Source organism: Panthera pardus, unplaced genomic scaffold, assembly GCF_024362965.1.
Source record: "Panthera pardus isolate Hobbes unplaced genomic scaffold, ASM2436296v1 HiC_scaffold_17, whole genome shotgun sequence".
NCBI classification, from domain to species: Eukaryota; Metazoa; Chordata; class Mammalia; order Carnivora; family Felidae; genus Panthera; species Panthera pardus.
Genome location: NW_026526732.1, coordinates 40065497 through 40084069, shown reverse-complemented (window position 1 = coordinate 40084069; position 18573 = coordinate 40065497). Strand labels below are relative to the sequence as shown.

The 18573-nt window shown below is 34.7% G+C and overlaps 1 protein-coding gene across 6 annotated transcripts in view; it reads left to right on the top strand.

Annotated features, from left to right (window-relative positions):
* The window catches only part of NKAIN2 (sodium/potassium transporting ATPase interacting 2), a 987194-nt gene that overhangs the window by 357195 nt on the left and 611426 nt on the right, over window positions 1–18573 (top strand). The window contains exon 1 of one of the 6 annotated variants that reach the window (XR_002072091.2): window positions 15279–15357. The exons of the other annotated variants lie outside the window; for them this stretch is intronic. The gene's annotated coding sequence lies outside the window, so the exon portion shown is untranslated. Of the gene's footprint in view, window positions 1–15278; window positions 15358–18573 lie in introns of those variants that run through there. 6 annotated transcript variants of the gene reach the window in all.

Here is an 18573-nt window from a genome sequence, read left to right as displayed (position 1 = left end):
AGCCTGCATATCAAAATTCCCATACAGAATCCAGTATGAAGAATCTGTCTTTTCTCCTTGTGTTAGTTTGCTAGGGCTTCCATAACAAAATGCCACATAGTGTGTAGCTTGAACCACAGACATTTATGTTTTAACAGTTCTGGAGTCTAAGAGTTCAAGATCAAGGCGCTGGCAGGGTGGGTTCCTCTGAGGCTTCTGTCCTTGGCATGTAGATGAAATGGTTACTGTCTTGCTGCCTCTTCACCTAGGCTTCTCTATGCACAGGAAACCCTGGTGTCTCTCTGTGTGTTCCAATCTTTGTAAAGATACCAGTCAGATTAGATTAGGCCCCTTCCTTACAACCTCATTTTAACTTAATCACTTCTTTACAGATCCTGTCTCCAAATAGTCACGTTCTGAAATTACCAGAGTTAGGCCTTTAACATATGAAGGGAGAGGAGCACAATTTAGCCCATAACCCCACTGAGAAATGGAATGAAACAAGTTAAAGGTATGACAGTGTGCAAGAAAATGTTAAATCAAAATAGATTTACCAGTCCAAGAATGCTATTATTATCTATCCATATAATTAAAATTTCTAAAGTTTTGGGATGAATAGAGCAAAGTTAAGCACTTAACTTGAACTAACATTTGCTGTTTTATTCCCTCTCTATCCAGACATGCAGAGCACCATAGCATTTAACTCCAAGACTAGTCCACTTGATACTTCAGTACCTTTGAGTAACTAGGACCTTGCAATATCCAGTTGGACAAAAGACAAAACAAAACAAAACAAAAACATTTAATTTCACTCTTCATTTATAGGCCACACTCTGTCCTACTAGCCCAGATCTTGCATTGCATAGAACTAGCCCATCAGATACAACTTTAATAGCTATTATAGTAAGTACACAACATGTTGCCTGTGTTTGAAAGAAATGTATGCTTTGGAGGTCAGGGATACTTGAGTTCATATACCAGTTCTGCTGCTTACTTGATTTTAGGCATCCATTTGTCATCTGTGAAATCGGGTTATTAGTACATACCACATAGGGTTTTGATGGTGATTGAGGTGATGGACATAGATATCAATCCTGACACACATGTGTATTTCAGGGAAATTAGAACACAAGGATATGGGTCACCTGGGTGGCTCAATTGGTTAAGCAACTGACTTCAGCTCAGGTCATGATCTTATGGTTTGTCAGTTCGAGCTCTGTGTCTGGCTCTGTGAGGACAGCTCAGAGCCTAGAGCCTGTTTTGGATTCTGTGTCTCCCTCCCTTTCTGCCCCTCCCCTGCTCACACTCTGTCTGTCTCTTTCATAAATAAATAAATACTTTTTAAAAAGAACACAAGGTCGGGGCGCCTGGGTGGCTCAGTTGGTTGAGCGGCCGACTTCGGCTCAGGTCATGATCTCGCGGTCCATGAGTTCGAGCCCCGAGTCGGGCTCTGTGCTGACAGCTCGGAGCCTGGAGCCTGTTTCAGATTCTGTGTCTCCTTCTCTCTCTGACCCTCCCCCATTCATGCTCTGTCTCTCTCTGTCCCAAAAATAAATAAACTTAAAAAAAATTTTTAAAAAGAACACAAGGATATGGTAGACTACTATCTTTTACTCAGTATCTCACTTCTATTCCAGTTTCTGTCATCAGTGTTCGCATATATGTTTATCCATTAAACTCACAATACTGCAAAAGGACTTTAGGTCTTTTCTGGAAGATATAGCAGGGTTTAGTGTAACAGAATTTTAGCAAGTTGATCTGAATTTCACTCTGGACAAACACTGGAGGATTAACATCCTTTTGTATCGATTGTCCTTTGCTCTACCCAAAAGAAAATTTTCTTGATTGTGGCAGGATGTGGTAAAATCACTCAGGGACACTCAAACTCAGATTAACTAGTATTTGTAGTAGAGGCTTATAGTGAACATTGTTTTTACGAGTTCTCAGAAATGCCTACCCTCAGAAGTTGTACACGTTTGGCAAGGAAAAAGTGTGCATGAAACTGAGTCATGTCCAGTTTGAATAGAGAACTCATCTGTTGGTCTCAGAGTTGGAATCATCAAAATTGACGAACTGAGAAACATAGGATTTGAAGGGGCCTAGGAAACCCAAGAGCAAGAGGCTTTTTTATCTGTCAAATATGCCTGTGGAAAAAAACGTAAATAAACCTGATCATGCAATACAGCTGACCAGACTCTGAAGCTGCAAATACTAAACCATGAACTTGGCAATGGGAGAAGAATGTTCAGTGTTCCACAGTCAGCCAGTGTTTGCCTTCCCCCTTTTCTGTCTTACTATTTCTTCTTAATGCCATCATGGGACTTGGGGCTTGGCAAGGATGCTTATTCTGACTAAGCAATGAGGCTCATTTGGCAGGGGGATGGGGAGGGCCATAAACACTAGCTTGCATATCCCATCAAAGTACAATCAGGAAAAGAGTCTTCCTTCAAGATAATATACCTAGTGGGAAATCTATTCACTTGGGCTAGGTGATCTATAGTGAATAAAGGGACAGAGCTCTACAGTAGGAAAAATAACCCTTGCTTTATCTACACAGCAGTCTCTTCCCCTTCACACTAAGAGCTAGCAGCAGCAATCTATTCTCAATGCCACTCTCATGCTCAAGCCAAGACCCAATCGCTCCCAAGTGCACTTGTGTATTACAAGCTCTCAAGAGGGTACAAGAGTAATTCTACCAGTGAAATATATTCAGGTTTTCTCTTGGAACAGCTATGTTTGGGAACAACTCTATCTTCCACATTAAATATATGCATCATTATATGTTATATACTGTGTATATATATATGTATATGTATATATATATATATATATATATATATATATATATATACATATACATATACTGGGCCTCCAAATACATGTCTATGTCCAAGCTAAATGTGCATTTAAAACAAATGCTTTTACATACATTTCTGTTACTAGAATGACTGGATTTGATTAGTTAAAACTAAGGAAAGCAATTTTTATTATGCAGAGGCAAAACTACCAAATCTAAAAATTTCAGATTCAGGAAAACGGTGATTTATATAAGTACGCCTATGCATGTACTATGAATGTTTTTATCAAGTTTGGGGGAATATCTGAAATCCCAAATTTATAATCAAACCACAGTGAAATTTAGTTTTATCTATAAGGTATCTGCTTTGCCATAGGAGTACACATGAACAGACAGAAATTCCTTTTATTTTATTTTATTTTTTTATTTCAAGATCCAGCTGTACTCTGATAAAAGTCACTCAGTAAGGACTCTCTTAGGCATAACATTTCTATGTATTGATTATTGATTGAACTATTTTTATTTGTAGTTTTAACTTTAAATTGGATTGACTTTGTAAGGACTGTGGAAAGCTGGCTTTCTATGAAGTTAGAAATTATCATATTAATAGAAAACAAATTCAAAAGCAAAATGACTTTATCTTTTAAAATTTCTGCAATGGTTTTTAATGATAATATTCATGCTATTGGGAATAACAATGTTGCCAAGGTTTCCGCTTCATAAATTGAAACCTAAAGTTTAAAACAACTGAAATATTGAAAAATAAGCATGCACAAGCCATGTTTATATAAGAACACCAATTTAGAGAACATATCTGTGTGTTATAGATTTTAAAATTCTTTGAAGTTTAACACAGACTGTAAGTTTAAGATAGCCTCAGAATATAAAAATTACATTTAATATCTTTCTTTCTTGAGGTCAGAACAATCTAATGTGAAATTCCAGTTACACCTTTACTTCATTTCAAGCAGATCAGATAATTCTTTAAACATCCATGTCCATGGTGAAATAGTTATTTTAAGTATATACCTCATAGGTTAATGTGGGAATTAGTTGAGATTATGTATGTATATATATTATATACATATACATACATATGTATATGTATATATGTATTATATATATAATATATATATATACACAACTAATTCCAATATGTGTATGTATCATATATATATGTGTGTGTATATATGTGTATATATATATATACACATGAGTATATATATATATATATATATATATATATCTCATAGGGTCTCATATACAAACCCTCATAGGGTTATGTAGGAATTAGTTGACATTGTGTGTGTGTGGGTGTGTGTGTGTATATATATATGTGCATATATATATATATGCATATATATATATATGCACATATATATATACACACACACACATGTATATATATACACACACACCCAAACATACACCTATATACATGTATCTATATGTATGTGTATGTATATATTATGTATATATATTATATATGTATGTTGAAAATAAAAGTGTTTTCAATTACACAATAATTGATTATAATGTTTATAAGTTTCTAGAAGCTGCCCATATTCCTTGGCTTATAGGCCCCTTTGTCCATCTCCAAAGCCAGCAATGGCAGATGATACCTTTCGCATCACATTATTCTAAACTCCTCTTCTACTTTGTTTTTCTAAAGACCCTGCCTGGAGAATACAGGATAATCTTCCTACCCCAAAGTTCTTAACCATATCTGCAAAGTTCCTTTTATCACATGAGGTAACATATTCACAGCCTCCAGGTATTAGGATGTGAACATTTTTGGGGTCATTGTTCTATCTACCACAGTAATTATCCCATTTCTCATCAAATTTTCAACTTATTCATATATATATGTATACATATATGTATATATATATGTATGTATCATGTATATATGTGTGTGTGTATATATATATATATATATATATATATATATATGCAAAATTTCAACTAATTCCCACATAACCCTATGAGGGTTTGTATATGAGACCCTATGAGATTATGTATGTATATATATGTATGATACATACATATGTATTTATGTATATACATACATATACATAATCTCAACTAATTATCAAACTCAAGTATATATCAATCTCAACTATATATATCAAAATATTATATATTATATATATATATATATATGCATGCACTGACACACATAGTAAGCACTGCATAGGGTTAAGGATGTTTAGAATGGAATGATGGAGGACTCATATCCTCTATCTGATTTATCATCTATTTATAATCTAACTTCTCGGTCTTTTTATTTTGTGACATCAAGAAGTAGATAATCAGTGAGATAGTATTAAACATGATTGGATGAAGGATTTTGATTTTTTTTTTTTACCCTATTGAGGGGGAAAATCAATATGGCACCATATAAAGGAAATGCACTATGAATGTATATAAGAGAAAGGAGTAGGAAGTATGTTGTATGCCAGCTACAAATACCATCTTGTTTTTCCACAAGAGTTCAGGTATTCCAATTCTCAAATATTTATAATAGTTAGAAATATATGTTCATTTCAAAGGGTGGTAGGTAGGTGATAAATTCTGATCATAAACTTGAAATTGCTATGGGCCACACAGGTCCTATCAGAAAGAGAAAGAGTCTTAAAAAGAAGTTTATAGGAAGCGAAGAACAAATACCCTGAGGGCTGGGCATTGTGGCTTGCAAATTTCCAACCTGGAAGTAGCATTTGGGGGTTATTAGTAATGGGATGTATTTTAAAGAATGCCTTGCTTTGGGGCGCCTAAATGGCTCAGTCGGTTGAGCGTCTGACTTCAGCTCAGGTCATGATCTCACGGTTCATGAGTTCGAGCCCCACATCGGGCTCTGTGCTGACAGCTCAGGGCCTGGAGACTGCTTTGGATTCTGTGTCTCCCTCTTTCTCTGCTCCTCCCCTGCTCACAACCAGTCTCTCTCTCAAAAATAAATAAAGATTAAAAATTTTTTTAAAAAAATTAAAAAAACAAACAATTCCTTGTTTTTTTTTTAATGTTAATTAATTTATTTATTGAGAGAGAGAGAGAGAGAGAGAGAGAATGAGAGTGTGGCAGGGGCAGAGAGCTAGGAGAGAGAGAATCCCAAGCAGGCTCCACCCTGTCAGCCCAGAGCCCAATGTGGGGCTTGGTCTCATGAACTATGAGATAATTACCTAAGCTGAAACCAAGAATTGGAGGCTTAACCAACTGAGCCACCCAGACACCCCAAGAATTCCTTATGTTTGAACAGCTAATATGGTAATACTTCCCCAGACATGAAGTTTTTTTGGGCAAAGTTCTAATGCATACAAATTTACTATTTAATTTAAATAGGAATATTTTTAATCTAGTGGAAACAAACTTTGCTTTCTAAGTCTATGTTATAGTTCCATACTATCTGGCTTGCAGTCTCCTGGTTTTCTGATTCTACCCTTGTTATACAGTTGCTTCCTAAAATGTTGATCACATTTATATATCAAACAAAGTTTGCTGTCTTTGATCTTTGCACTGTTAATATTGGAATGTTAGTTGATGCTTCACAATCTACATATTCATTGATAAAAAAAAACTCCATCTCTGTGCTTTAGAGTAAGTTGGAAATTTGACTCCTAAATATATTTTAAAAGCAGTTTTTTTTTTCTTTTTTCCTGAGGAATAAATATACTGTAGTTAGAAAACCAATATAAGATTTCCTGAGAAACATGCCCGAAGTATAAAGAAGAGTGCCACTTGGTGTTTTTTTTTTTGTTTTTTTTTTTTTTTTTATGAATCTAAAGTGAGTCTGTAAGAAATGTATTAGATAGTTAAGGTCACTTTTGCAAAAAGCCAACAAGAATGTCTTATTGGTATATTTTTAAATTTACTATACTATATTTTTATTGTTGATATTTACAAAACAAGAGTTTTCATAACTATACTCCTAATAGGAGATCCTCCAAAAATTTCCCATATGCTTACATTCTAAACAAAATATCTTAACATAGGAATTTTTCATATTTATAATCTGTGCAAATGGTAAAACATCTTATTGGCTTACAGAAGTCTTCCATATCTAATTCCTCATTTAATCTCATAAAGCTGCATTCTGTAATTTTACTGTTATATCTAATGGATTCTCTTTGAGGATCAATTGCTTGAAGATATTCAGTGATATTGAAGATAGTCTAAAGAAAGAAAAAAAAACAGAAATAATTAAAAGAATGAAAAGTGGTGGGGCGCCTGGGTGGCTTGGTCGGTTAAGCATCTGACTTCGGCTCAGGTCATGATCTCACGGTCCGTGAGTTCGAGCCCCGTGTTGGGCTCTGTGCTGACCACTCAGAGCCTGCAGCCTGTTTCAGATTCTGTGTCTCCCTCTCTCTCTGCCCCTCCCCTGTTCATGCTCTGTCTCTCTCTGTCTCAAAAATAAATAAACGTTAAAAAATAATAAAAAAAGAATGAAAAGTGGAACCTGTGAGTGAAGATTAAAGGGAAATAGGGTCATTTAGTTTGGAAAGAGACAAAAATGATCCTAAGCTATATGACAGCTTTAATATTGAAGACAAAGGACAGTTAGTCTATATTTATACAACTAATGGACTAAGATAAAATGAACTGGAAATTGAAGGAAGACAAATGGAATGATTAAGCTATTATAAACAATTCTGGAATAATTTAGACATCACATGAGCTACTACATCCAGGTAGTTCACAGATTTAATATTAGACACAATAATTCCTTTTGATAATGTTAGTTTTGAGAAGTTGAGTTTTTAGTCATTCTTGGGAAAAAAAGCAAATACCATGGGAATATTTATGTGGAAAGGGTATAAGGGTGGTGATGTCTAATCAGATTCAATATTTAAAATGTTGCACATATATACTATTAGTGAGTGTGGTTAAGAACAAAGTAAAATGTATTATTTTTTCTTTTATTTGTGTGCATTATTTTTTTAAATGTCTAGTAAGTGTTAGTCCATAATTATTTGTGATGTGATGTTGTTTGGATTTAACTACTATTTACACTGAACTACTAGATTTTGTTTCTGGGATACTGTGGAAAAAAATATACACCACAAACGTGACTGTGAAACCACAAAACTGAGAATCTGTTATTTTTTAAATTTATTTTTTTTAAATGTTTGCTTTAGAGAGAGAGAATGTGAACAGGGGAGGGGCAGAGAGATGGTGTGACAGAGGATCTGAAGCTGACTCTGTGCTGATACCACAGAGCTTGATGCAGGGCTCGAACTCACACACCATGAGACCATGACCTGAGGCATAGTCAGACACTTAACTGACTGAGCTGCCCAGGCACTCCAAATTTATTTCTGTTTCAAAGCAACAATGTGCATCTCACCTTCTTTATAATATTCCCACATTGCTAAAAGTACAGGTTGAACCCAGACATTATAAATTTGTGACAGAACATCAGACTTCAGACCATAACTTAATTGCTCCTTTAAATGACTTTCATGGTCAAGAGATGCTCTTTCCAGTCGATTCTGTGGGGTTTTAGAGATGTCGCTTATTATCATTAATGTCTTGCAAAATTTAGATTCCTTTATTATTTCTTTAAGGCCAAGAATTTCATAAGTGAAAAAGAATATTTTAGTGATAGCTTCTGCCCTATGTCCATGGCTCTTTGTGGTGTTAGCAGAAAGCATTTATGGGGACCTTATAAAACTTGTAAACATTTTGAAATAAAAAATATGTTTTTAGATATATTGAGAAGCTTTCTTCAGTAGTAGTTGTTTCAAATTGGAAATGGAATGTCCCTTGAGGAAAAACTAGAATCACTAATTATAGACTTAATAAAATGTTGCCTATAGGCAGAATATTGAACTTTGAATTGAAACTTTTAGCAGCTGAGGAAATATGAAAGAATATAATTCTACAGGTGATTCAGTTTCCGCTTTTGTTACATATTCTCAATATGGTAGGTTGTTTGAAAATTATGTTAATAAAATGTAGCCTCCAACTCTCAAAGTCAGTTCATGTGTTTTGACTAAAGTGATGCATTACAGATTCATTTGTTTTATTTAAATGCTTGGCCTCTTGAATTTGAGACCTGAAACACTGCAGGGTAATGTTTATCAAAGTACATGTGACCACAGAGATGTATTTCTAACTATTTCCTTATCTTTTAAGAACCCTCGTCCTATATGGAGCTCAAAGAAAAATCAAGCATTTATTCTGTCTTGATTCCATATTATTTGTCATTACATTTGAATCAGAAGTGAAGAGTCTGAAGCAAAATCTAATTAGGATCTTTCCTGCCTTATAATATTTTTGCAAATTGAACATTTACATTTTTAATAACACAAAAGATTATATTACATCATCGACAGTTTATTATAGCCATATATGCTGGCCATAACTATAAAACCTGAAAGGGGGTCACTGGGGACCTCACATAGATCATATGCAGCTGACCAGTAAAGATGCTGTCGGAGTAATCATACTTTGAATTTCTAAAAATCGTGTGGTGGGTACGTTGTGGGTGTTGTGACGGCAATAGAATTAAAATAACTCTCATTTGTCCTAGCTGAAATCATGGTTCAGAATTATATAACAGTGTAGTAGGAATACTGTTGTGTGTATACTGGATTTTAAAGAGAATTTTTTGCACTATACTTAGAATATTAAAAACAGGTAAGGGCCACCTGGGTGTCTTAGTCAGTTGAGCATCTGACTCTTGATTTCAGCTTAGATCATGGTCTCATGGTTTGTGAGATAGAGCTCCACATCAGGCTCTGTGCAGACAGCGTGGAGCCTGCTTGGGATTCTGTCTCTCCCTCTCTCTCTGCCCATCCCCATTTGTGCTGTATCCCTTCTTCTGAAAATAAATAAAATTAAATTAAATAAATAACAAAAAATAAAAGCAGCTAAAATTTCAGTTACCTATCAGTTATAAATAATTTCCTCTTATATAAAAAAATATTAAGCAATGCATATAACAGGAATTAAAGTCTCTTAAGTTTGTTTTATTTTTTTAATTTGTGGTTGCATGCTAAGAATTACGTATCTATTTATTGCAAACAGTTCTTTCAGTAATACTACTTTCATAGACATTGCCTATTTGTTGACCAGTTAGATTTATTATGTACTTAGATATTGTGGAAATTAGTCCTGATACCAACACTTTATCTTGAAAGGAGAATCAAGCAGAGATCAAGGATAATCAAGCAGAATAGTTAAAATGAGTAGTAAAAGCCTCTTGTAAATTTTATCAAGTATATTAAAAGCAATGTCCTTAGTAGCCATGTCAATTAAGGGTTGACAGGTGGAAGGACTTCCTGAATGGGTACTCAACCAAATTAGTTTCTGAGTTCAGGATCCTCCCTATCGCTCTTATGGAATCTCCCTTTCCATCAATCTTTGCCTGGTTTACTTCCTCATTTCATTCAGATTCAGCTCAAATATGGCGTTCCCTTGCTTTATCATCTAATAGTTTACACTCCCCTCTTTGCATGCTGTTGCTCTACACAACTATTTGGTTCCCTCACAGAACTATTTGGCATTATTTAAATGTTTTTTGTTTATTTTTCCATTGTGCAGTTCTCTGTAATCTTAATGGAAATAGTAACCTTGCCCTATTCAGTACACCTGGAATAGTATCTGGCATATAGTAGGTATTCTAGAAATATTTGTTGAATGAATGAATAAAAGAAGACACTATGTCATTTCCATATATAGTTCTCTTTACTTAGCCTAACTTGAATTTATCTCCACTAAGTAGAAAGTGTACAGGGAGAAGGATCTTTGGTGTGTGGCAAAAGTTATCTGACCTGGCAAAATCATTAAATTTAATAGCTAGAGTTGGACAATGAGAGCATTGCAGTAACTCATTATAGAACATTTCTCTGTATCACATCCTGCTCACACAGTGAACTGATTTTATCTTAAATAAGGAGATCTGTGGCTTCTAGGTTTCAAAAAAATCCTTTGATATCTGTAAATATAGTGGATTTGGCCTTGAAGTAGCCACACTTTATGAACAATATATGCATTCGGACCACAAAAGTATAATTGCAAAGAGGGCAATTTACCTTTTAGTTCAGGGATGTTCTTAATACACATTTGATTGTATCTAGAATGCCTTTATCTTGCTCAGTTGACTAACCCAGTCACGTCTTTTGTCTTTTTCAATAAACTGATTATTCGTTGGTAGACTTCATCATATTTAACTTGTAAGTTTTTGATAAACTTTTCTAAATCAGTGTCTCAATGTTGATCTCTTGATCCTGGTGAAGGATATTTCATGTAATTTCTTAAGAAGCTTTGTCACTATCTTTTTAAAAGCACTTTTATAATTTAAATTTTTTTCCAATAGCTTTTTTCCAATAGCTATTTTTTTTCTAATAACATTTATTGAAAAGACCGTCTTTTCCCCATATTCTTGCCTCTTTTGTCATAGATTAATTGACTATATAAGTGTGTATTTATTTCTGGGCTTCCCATCCTGTTCCATTGACCTATGTGTCTGTTTTTTGTGTCAATACCATCTTATTTTTATTTCTACAGCTTGGAAGTGTATCTTTAAATTTGGGATTGTGAGATCAGGTTTTTTTTTGTTTTTGTTTGTTTGTTTGTTTGTTTGTTTTCCAAGATTGCTCTGGCTTTTCAGGGTCTTTGTGATTCCATAAAAAAATAAGGGGGGGGCGCCTGGGTGGCGCAGTCGGTTAAGCGTCCGACTTCAGCCAGGTCGCGATCTCGCGGTCCGTGAGTTCGAGCCCCGCGTCAGGCTCTGGGCTGATGGCTCGGAGCCTGGAGCCTGTTTCCGATTCTGTGTCTCCCTCTCTCTCTGCCCCTCCCCCGTTCATGCTCTGTCTCTCTCTGTCCCAAAAATAAATAAAAAATGTTGAAAAAAAAAAATTAAAAAAAAAAAAAAAAAAATAAGGGGTTATTTGTTCTAGTTCTTGAAAAAATACTATTAATATTTTGATAGATATTGCAATGAATCTGTAAATAGGTTTGAATATTATGGAACATTTTAACAATATTCTTCTAATCTATGGGCATGATATATCTTTTCATTTGTTTGTATCATCTTAAATTTCTTTCAACAGTGTCTTATAATTTTCAGAGTATAGATCTTTCACCTACTTGGTTACATTTACTTTTAGATATTTTATTATTTTTGGTGCAATTAAAAGTGAGACAGTTTCTTAATGATTCTTTCTTCCACTTTGTCATTACTGCATAAAAACACAACAGATTTCTGTGTATTAATTTTGTATCCTGCAACATTACTGAATTCATTCGTTCTTTTGTGTAGTCCTTGGGGACTTTTGAACATAACATGTCATCTGCAAACAGTGACAGTTTTACTTCTTTCTTATGAATTTGGATGATTTTTCTTTATTTTTCTTATCAGATTGCTGCAGCTAGAACTATGTTGAATAAAAATTGAATAAAAGGTACTATGTTGAATAAAAGTGGCAAGAGTGTGTGTCCTTTTTCCTGATCTTAGAGAAAAAGCTTTCGGTTAATCACCATTAAGATATTAGCTGTGGGTTTTTTATATATGGCCTTTATTGTGTGTGGTATGTTTCATAACCCATTTTGTTGAGAGATTTATCATGAACAGATGTTGTATTTTCTCAAATGCTTTTCTACATCTATCGAAAAAATCATATTATTTTTATCTTTCTCCTTTTTTAATGTGATGTGTAACATGGATTCATTTGGGAATGTTGAACCTTTCTTTCATCCCTGGAATAAATCCCATTTGATCATGGTGAGTGCTCCTTTTAATGCATTGTTGAATTTGGCTCGCCAATAGTTTGCTGAAGATTTTTGGATCTGTGCTCATCAGGGATGTTGGCCTGTAGGTTTCTTTCTTCTTCTTCTTCTTCTTCTTCTTCTTCTTCTTCTTCTTCTTCTTCTTCTTCTTCTTCTTTTTTTTTTTTCTTTTCTTCTTTTTTGTATAGTTTTTTTTGTTTGTTTGTTTTTGTTTTGGTCTGGTTTTGGTATACAGGTAATGATGCTAAACCTTGTAGAATGAATTTGGAAGTTTCCTTTTTCCTTCCTCTTATTTTTTGAATAGTTTGAGAAGTACAAGTATTAACTCTTATTTGAACGTTTGGTAGAACTCACCTATGAGTTTGGGAGTTTTTGATTACTGATTCAATTTTCTGCTAGTCTTTTTGAATTTTCTATTTCTTTCTGATTAAGTTTTACAAGATTATATACTTCTAGGAGTGTATCTGTTTTTGTTGCCAATTTGTTGGCATATAATTTTTCATAGTATTCCCTATAATACTTTATATTTCTGTTGTGTTTGTTATATTTACTCTTTCATTAAGCATGACTAGCCTTTACACATAGAGACAAACCTTGGAATATTGTGGGTTTGGCTCAGGACCATTTCAATGAAGTGAATATTGCAATAAAATGAGTCAAATGAATTTTTGGCTTCCCAGTACACTTAAAGGTTGTGCTTTTACTATACTGTAGTCTTAAGTGTGCAATAGCATTATGTCTAAAACAAATAATGTATATACTTTAACTAAAAAATGCATCATTGCTAAAAATTTCCATCATCTGAGCTTTCAGTGAAACATAATCTTTTTGTTGGTAGAGGGTCTTGCTTTGATGTTGATGGTTGCTGACTGATCAGGATAGCAGTTGCTGAGGTTAAGGTGTCTGTGGCAATTTCTTAAAACAGGACAACAATTGAATTTGTTGCATCGATTGACCTTCCTTTTCACTAATGATTTCTCTATACCATTTTACCACATTAGAACTCCCACCACAATTGAAGTAAGTGGTCTCAAACCTGGCTACTGTTTTATCAACTAAGTCCGTGTAATATTCTAAATCTTTTGCTGTCATTTTAACAGTCTTCACAGCATCTTCACCAGGAGTAGATTCTCTCAAGAAACCACTTTCTTTGCTCATCCATAGGAAGCAATTCTTCATCTGCTCAAGTTTTATCATGAGCTTGCAGCAATTCAGTGACATCTTCAGTCTCCACTTCTAATTCTAGACCTCTTGCTGTTTCCACCACATGTGCAGTTACTTTCTCTACTGAAGTGTTGAAACCCTCTGAATCATCCCTTTTCCAAGTCAAACCCTCCAAGTTGATGGTTGGAATCAACTTCTTCCAAACTCCTGTTAATTATGCTATTTTGGAGTGTCTGGATGGCTCAGTCGGTTAAGCATTTGACTCTTGATTTTGGCTCAGGTCATGATCTCATGGTTGTGAGATTGAGCCCCCATGTCCAGCTCTGCACTAGGCTTGGAGCCTCCTTAACATTCTGTCACTCCTTTCCCTCTGCCCCTCCCACATGCTTGCATGCATGTGTGCACGCGCACTTGCACGCACACACGCACACACACCCTTTCTCTCTCAAAAATGATGCTATTTCAATCCCTTCTATGAAGTATGAATGTTCTTAATGACATCTTCATGGCGTATCTTGCCCAGAAGATTTTCACCTTGCTTTGCCTAGATCCATCAGAGGAATCACTATCCATCACTATATTCTATTAAATACATTTCTTCAGTAAGACTTGAAGATCATAATTATTCCTTGATCCATGGGCTACAGATGGATGTTGTGTTAGCAAGCATGAAAATAACATGAATCTCATTGTGTGATCTCTTGGGTTATCAGGTACATTGTCAACAACAGTAATATTTTGGAAATGAATCTTTTTTTTTCTGAGCCTTAGGTCTCAACAGTGGGCTTCAAATAGTAAACCATGTTGTAAACAGATGTGCTGTCATCTAGTGTTCCAGTTATAGAGGACAGGCAGAATGAACTTAGCATAATTCTGAAGGGCCCTAGGATTTTCAGAATGGTGAATGACCATTGGCTTGAACTTAAAGTCACCAGCTGCATTAGCTAATAGTAAGAGAGTGAGCCTGTTTTTTTGAAGCTTAAAAGCCAGATTTCTCCTTTCTAGATAAGAAAATTCTATATGGCATGTTGTCCCAATACAAGGCTGTTTGTCTACTTTGAAAATGTCCATTTTAGTATAGTCACCTTAGTTAATTATCTTAGCTAGATCTTCTGGATAACATGCTGCAGCTTCTACATCAGCAATTGCCTCTTAACCTTGCGCTTTTATGTTATAGAGATGATGTCTTTCCTTAAACCTTGTGAACCAACCTCTGTTAGCTTCAGACTTTTCTTCTGCAGCTTCCTCACCTCTGTCAGTCTTCATGGAATTCAAGGGAGATGGGGCCTTGCTCTGGATTAGGCTTTGCTTATGGGAATGTTGTGGCTGTTTGATCTTCTGTGTAGACCATTACAACTTTGTACATATCAGCAATAAGGCTGTTTTCCTTTCTTATCATTCATGTATTCACTGGATACACTTTTAATTTTCTCAGAACTTTCCCTTGGCATTCACAACTTGGCTACCTATTTGGCACAATAGGACTAGCTTTTGGCTTATTTTGACTTTTGATGTTCCTTTCTCACTAAGCTTCATCATTTCTATCTTTTGATTTAAAGTGAGAGTCGTGCAACTCTTCCTTTCATTTGAACACTTACAGGCCATTGAACGACTATTAATTGGCCTAATTTCAATATTGCTGTGTCTTAAGGAAGAGAGAGGACTAAGGAGGAGAGATGGAACAGCTGGTAAATAGAGTATTCAGAACACAAAATACATGAAGTTTGTTGTCTTATACAGGAATGGTTTATGATGCGTCAAAACAATTAAATGGGAGAATCAAAGATCACATATCACCTAACAAATATAATAATAATGAAAAAAATTGAAACATTGTGAGTATTACCAAAATGTGATAGACACAAAATGAGGAAATGCTATTGGAAAAAATGGTGCTGACACAGGTTTGCCACAAACCTTCAATTTATGAAAAATTCATTATCTGTGAAACATAGTAATGTGAAATGCAATAAAACAAGGTATGCCTGTAAATTACAAGTGATTGTGTTGAGTCTTAATATTCCTTTACATGAACCTTTTTTAGGCATTCACTTTAAAATCCTTAACATTAATTTAACATACATTTAGCACACAATGTGTATATATTAGCATACATAACATATATATTAATGTTAATTTTATTTTTTTTTTTATTTTAGAGAGACAATGTGTGAGCAGGGGAGAGGGCAGAGAGAGAGAGAGAGAGAGAGAGAGAGAATCTCATATAGGCTTCATGCTCAGCATGGAACCCAACGTGAGTCTGGATACTAGGATTCTAGGATCATGACCTGAGCCCAAATCAAGAGTCAAACACTCAGCTGACTGAGCCACCCAGGAGCCCCTGCATGTATTACATTTAATATACATGACTGAGTGTTTCCTGGAATTGCTTTTACTAATCCTCTCTAGTAACTTTACTAATATTCTCATTGCAGTTATAAAGTGAGCTAAACTATTCCTATCTCAAAAACTCCATCTCTGAAGATTAAATGTCTTTAAAAAAATTGAGCCTTACAGAAGCAACAAAAAAAGTGTTATGGATACAAAATATGAGTTGGTGCTTAGCAAAATATTCATATGTTTTTTGGGGAATTTTGAAATAGAAATCTGTAAAAGAGCAAAAAGAGGATATATCTTGCTAACACTATTACAAATCTAATTCTTCCTAAAATTCTACTTGAAGTTGAAATTAAGTAAATTTTGATTTTATGATAGCCATATCAAGTATGATTTTCTTTTATCAAAGTATGGAGAAAGTGAAATAATTTGAATACTTTCTTATGATCATTATTATTTTTATTTTTTCTATTTTTTAAGGGTTAATGCAATAGAGTGGAATAAGAAATATAAGCATCATACCTGATGTGTGGTTCTCATTTCTCAGTTCTTTAAAATTCTGCTGAGCATGATAGCTTGATAATTGATTTTAAGTTTCTAAATTGATAGCTGTTATTTTGAAAATAAGGGAATAAAACTTCCATGCTGCAGGATTTGATTCTGTTTATATTTATTTCTATTATGTAATAGAGGTTTTGTTTATGTGGACCTTTTAAGCAGGAAGAGATATCATGTGTTTTTCTTGAAATACTTAATTTTTTTAAAGTTTATGTTTTTATTTATTTTGAGAGAGAGAGAGAGAGAGACCACACAAGTGTGCATACTAGTGGGGGAGGGGCAGAGAGAGAGAAGGAGGGAGAGAATCCCAGCAGGCTCCAAGATGCCAGCACAACCTGTGAGATCATGACCTGAACCAAAATCAAGAGTCAGACACTTAAGCAACTGAGCCACCCAGGAGCCCCAAGAAGGGATATTATGTTATAGTATTTATTTCTCATTTTTACATTCTAGTGTTCAATCTGTTCTGTATTAAACTGTGAAATTGAGCATGGGTGTTTATAGAATTTAAATAAATATCTGATACATGCAGGATGACATCTATGCTAAAGAAAGAAATAAAATATGCTTAGAAAGCATCCATAGAAGAGTTCCCACCAAAAAATAATAATAATAATAGTAATTAGAATTCTAAACTCGTAGAATGTCACAGAAGGTTTTGGAAGGAAACTTAGAAATTGTCCATCCCACCTTCACACTAACAGCAGATTTAAGATTAAAGGATTAGCCATAATTTTATTTTATTTTATTTTATTTTATTTTATTTTATTTTATTTTATTTTATTTTATTTTATGTTTTAATGTTTTTATTTATTTTTGAGACAGAGACAGAACATGAGCAGGGGAGGGGCAGAGAGAGAGGGAGACAGAATCCAAAGCAGGCTCCAGGCTCTGAGCTGTCAGCACAGAGCCTGACGCGGGGCTCAAACTCATGGGCTGTGAGATCATGACCTGAGCTGAAGTCGGGCGCTTAATCAACTGAGCCACCCAGGCGCCCCGATTAGCCATAATTTTAAACTAAACTTCAAGAATTTCCTTAAATCCAGGGTATACATCTAGATTCAGGGAAAATAGTGATTAAAAAAAAAAAAAAGATACACCTTGTACTTTGCAGGATTGTGTTGGTCAGGACAGGCTAAGTACTATAAAACCAACCCCATAATTTCAGTGACTTTAATAAATATTTATTTCTTACACTGGAGCGGGTGTTGTACTGTGCTCTACAGAGCTGCGCTAGGATCCAGCATACTTTTCCTGTCTACAGTATCCTTATCTAATACCTGTAAGGTGTGTTCATTTAACTAGGCAATAGGCAAAGAACAATAGGAGGACTGCATTAGGAGATAGTTAAGGGCCAGGCCAAGAAGTAAGTACCTCTTTTTCCCACATTTGATTGGCCAGAATATGGTCACATGACCATACCTACTAATAAGGACAGTGACGAAATGTGCCTGAGAGGAAGGAAAAATGAGTTTGGTGATAAATTAGTCTCTCCTACAAGGCCTTTGGAGATTACTAGCATCGGTGGAAGATTATCCCTGTGGCCCCTTTTTAACCACTTACATGTCACCACTTAAGTAAAAATGCATAGCCATACATCTGTGGAATTTGTAATTAAATCTGAGGATTTTAATAAGCATCCAATTAGTATAATGATTCTTCTCTTACTTTATGAGGATCTCTGTCTGACTTGCTAAAATAAGGCCATTTTGGGTTGAAGCAATAAATAGAAAAATTTTTCAACTGTCATTTTAATTTGGGTTAGAAAAATGGGGGTGCTCAGTGGTATTAACACAACTAACTTTCCTTGCACTTTGAACTCTATGCAGAGATGGTTATTATTAGGTTCTCATCTAAAACACAACTGTGAAATGCTTGTATCAACCTGTCCTTCACCCTGGGTAACAGATATACACTCCTGCATAATGGACACATATTTGTATAGAGGCATTACCATTTGTAAAAAAAAAAATCACAATATAATCCTTCAGGCAAGGAATATTATAATA